We start from the raw sequence: 4,512 nt of genomic DNA, 5'->3' as shown, positions 1-4,512 counted from the left end.
TTAGCTTTAAGCTGCCTGGCTGCCGGCTGCCATCTTGGCTGGCAGTTAATTTGCATATCGCCCTGATTAGCCAATGGGAAGGGTAGCGGAGGTACGGCTAATTACCATGTTTCTCTTTTATTAGATAGGATAATCTTTTCAATTTAGTGTTTTGGGTTTCTTTGAATAAATATCTAGAAGTAGAATTGCTGGGTCCTTCTTTATCTCCTGTTATATAGCTTTTGTTTTAAAGTCTATTTAGTCTGGTGTAAATATTGCTACCCCAGATATTTTTGGCTTGTTTCCATTTTCATGAAATATCATTTTTTCTCCCTTTACTTTTAGCCTCTGTGTATCTTTTAATCTGAAATGAGTTCCTTCTAGACAACATATGTGAGAAACTTATTTTGTTATCCATTCAGCCTCCATATATCTTTTAATTGGAGCATTTAATCCATTTGCATTTAAAGGAATTGTTGGTAGATATGTATGTATACTAAAATGTATTCATATTTTTAATATTTTTCTTCTTAAAGAAGAGGCCATAACTTTCCTTGTAATACTACTTTGGTGGTGATGAACTTCTTTAGCTTTTCCTTGTCTGGGAAGTTTGTTGTCTGTACTTTGATTCTAAATGATAGTTTTGCTGGGTAGAGTAATCTTGGGTGTAGGACCTTGCTTTTCATCACTTTAGTATTTTATGTCAATCCCTCTGTCCTGCAAAGTTTCTGTTGAGAAATCAGTTGACAGCCTTATGGAGGCTCCCTTGTAGGTAACTAACTGCTTTTCTCTTGCTGCTTTTAAGATTCTCTTTTTGTCTTTATCCTTTGGTATTTTAATTATGATTTGTCTTAGTGTGGTTCTCGTTGGGTTCCTCTTGTTGGGGACTCTGTGCTTCCTGGACTTCACCAGGTTAGAGAATTTTCTATCATTTTTTTTTTTTTCCTCATAGATTTTCAATTTCTTGCTCTCTCTCTTCTCTTTCTGGCACCCCCATGTGAATATTGTTATGTTTGAAGTTGTCCCAGAGGTTCCTTATGTTACCCCATTTTTAAAAATTCTTTTTTCTCCTTGCTGTTCTGTTTGGGTGTTTTCTTCACTACATTTCAAATTACTGGTTTGATCCTCTGTTTCAGCTATGCTACTGTTGTTTTCCTGTAATGTATTCTTTATTTTAGTTACTGTGTTCTTTATTTCTTACTGGTTCTTTTTTATGTTTTATATCTTTGAATTGATGTTTTCCATGTCTTTGTTAAAGTTCTCACTAGTTAATCTACTTTTGCCCTAAGTTCACTGAGCATCCTGTAAGCAGTATTTTGAACTCTGCATCTTGTAGATTGCTTGTCTACATTTTGTTTAATTCTGTTTCTGGAGTTTTGTTCTGTTCTTTCATTTGGGACACATTTCTTTGTCTCCTCATGTTGACTGTCTCCCTATGTTTGTTTTTATGTATTAGGCAGAGCTGCTACATCTCATAGGCTTGGTAGAGTGGCTTAATGTAGTAAGTGTCCTGTAGGGCCCAGTGGCACAGCCCCCAGATCACCCAAGTGGGCCTTGCACACCCTCCTGTTGTAGTTGGAACTTGATTGCAGTTGGCACCTCAATGGGAAGGATAATGAGGACATTTCCCCTAAGCTGATTGACTGTGAGGAGTAACTGTTACCACCATTGAGGATCAGCTGTGCCGGGGCCACCCCACAGAGCAGGACTTACTTCAGCGGGGCTCTGGTGCCCTTTAAGTCTATCTCTTGAATGTGTCACTTGTGGAGGAGGATTGGTAGTGCTTTGACTTGGTTTGAAGCTCTCCACTAGGTGCCCTGGTTGTAGTAGGGCCTTCCCGGAGGTGCAGGCCAAGGTCAGCTGCTACCTGTGCTTTGCCTGGGGCCACCTGGCATGAGCTACAAAGTGATATGCAGATGAATGATTCTTGCTCTGTTCTTAGAGGTGCCCAGGAGAGGCCAAGCTGCGAACTAAGGCCAGCTGCTTCTAGTGAGAGGCCCAAGGCCACTTAGCAAGAGCTATGGGGCGTGCCAAGGCCAGATGCTGCTCATTTGAAAGATTTTAGGAAAGTTTTAAGCCTGAGCCAAGACAGACTATTTGTATGGAAAAGCCACTTTGAAATGGTTTGGGTGGGCCTGTAAGTTGGTTGGAGTGGGGTCTCAGGGAATCACCTGGGTGGGGCAAACAATGTTAACCATGTTGAAGGAGACTCAGATATGGTACTGCCTGTTGGCTCTGGGCTCCAGCAGCCCTCCTTCTCCCTCAGCTACAATCTGAGCTATTTTTTTACAGCCACGAGTTATGGAGATTTCTCTTCCTGGCACTAGAACTCTTTGCTGGGAAGCCTGGTGTGGGGCTGGCACCCCTTGTTCCTTAGGAGTGGGGTATACCTCCTGATTTATCCACCACACATGGGTGTGAGACCAGCCTATTCCTCATCTCCTACCAGTCTATGAGGCTTCTTTATATCCTTAGTTGTAGGACTTCTGTTTAGCCAGATTTCAGGTGGTTGTGAATGATGGTTGTTCTGTTGTTTAGCTCTACCTGATTTATTTTAGAAAGTTAAGTAAAGGTTTCTCAAAATTCTCTCCTATCCACACCTCCATCTAATGAATGAAAGTGATTGTGAATTTCTGGAACTGTGTTTCCACCAGGAGGCAAGCAAATCCTTTTATATTAATTCTTATGAAAACAGTCTGAGTGTTCAAGATTTCTCTGGACTATACACATTTGAAATGGGAGGATAGGGCTAACTATCTGTCAAGTGTGACTTTTTTATTTAAGGTTCCTAATTCTATAGCTTTTACAGGACAGAGTTAAAGCCCTCTAAGGTGAGCTCCAGAAAACTTTTGACTATAGCACGCAGTCAGGAAACGTGCTCCAGGTGTGGAGAACGAGGATGCCACTGGTCCTTCTGCAGAAAATGAGTGGTGTGTGACATCTGTGAGGAGAAAGGCTGTATGTATGCAAAATGCATGAGAGCATGTCAGCTGAGAAGGAAGGCAGCCCCAGCAGCCGGCTGCACAAGCCCAGAATGAAAGGAAATAAAACAGTTGAACTGGTCACTCCAGCCCCGTTAATACAGCTGTAGGGGAGAGTGAGGCTTTGAAAGACTTTGCCAGAAGACATGGAGCAGGGAGGGTGGGGATTGATTTCAGGTTGCCGATGGAATAGTGTTCTAAATGACAACATGAAGTAGCTATGGTGAACAATACACAGAGCAAGGGAAGTCTGGTCAGGGCAGGGGAGAAACTAGTTCCTACTGGAAGCCGACAAGCAAGACCTGTTTTCATAAGAATGGGCTTGTGTGAGAGCCAGGGCAGAGGGGAGGGAGGGGAGACAGCGCGGGAGGGCTACTGCACTCCCCACCCGCAGAACAGAGATTCCCATAAAGAACCATGATAAGGAAGACCAGGAGGAAACAACGGTACTCTGATCTCAGAGGAAGTGCAACAAAGAAGTCAAAGGGGAAAATAAGGTTCAAAGAAAGTCTCCAAAGAGCATTTCCATTGTTGGAAAATGCATCACGGAGTAGGAATATGCACTGCTGCTGACAGAGGAATAAAGAGCGGTGAGGGAAAGAAGAGAAGACAAGGAGGTGGGAAGGGAAAGCATTTGTTATATTGGGTTTGTAAGGACCAGAATGCAATTTAGCTTTTGAGAGATTTGAGGGTGATTTGTTTGCTGTTGGGAGGCATCCTAAAGAGCTCATCATCCAGTTCAACTCTGGCAGCAATTTTCTAAGAAGGCTCTACAAATGTAAGAGGTTGTTATATAATCAAATTCATGTCCCAAAGTCCATGCTTGGTTCTGAATACTAGATTACTCAATGTGGTCCAGAAGTGTGAGTTAAGTAGGTATAGAATAGAAAAGTTTACACACACACACACGTATGCATGCATGTATTACCATGCAGACTTAAAGGATTCATTAGCAAGTATGAGTACCTATTAGATACTCAATTCATTTATTAAAGTAATGAAACAGGGAATGATAAAGAAATGAATAAAGCAATGATGTGCCTGAATCATTATCCACATAGCTTGGATACTCATTTAGTTACAAATAGAGGTAGATATTAAAGTCCTACAGTTAATAATTGATGGGAATAAGAAACCATAGTTTAGCAGTGCCCTCAGTGGTCCATCTGACCTGTCTCTTGCTTCAATGCTGTTTGGATGGAACAGACCCAGGGACACCCCTTCTTCCAGCCTCTGACCAACCTCCAACCTGTTTTCCAGTCACCACCAAAAGAACCACCTCAGCCATCCTCAGTCTCCGAGACAAGCCAATACAGTTTTTTGACCTTAACTCCTTATTGTTGGACAACCATGAGCTTGTGAAACTCATCAGAAAGATGGGCCACCACCTGCCTCACCTCTGCAGGCTGGCTGACCCCGGGTGGGCTGGGCGAGTATCTCTTCCAAAGGCTCACCCTTAAGCATGATTAGGACAGAGCCTTTGGAGCCCAGAGGCCTTTGAGAGGCCCCTCTGCATCCACCTGTTGTCTGGCTTTTACCTGAGCTTCTCCCT

This window comes from Myotis brandtii, unplaced genomic scaffold, assembly GCF_000412655.1.
Source record: "Myotis brandtii unplaced genomic scaffold, ASM41265v1 scaffold318, whole genome shotgun sequence".
Taxonomy (NCBI): domain Eukaryota; kingdom Metazoa; phylum Chordata; class Mammalia; order Chiroptera; family Vespertilionidae; genus Myotis; species Myotis brandtii.
The sequence above is the reverse complement of the archived record's forward strand: the minus strand, read 5'-3'. Positions refer to the sequence as shown.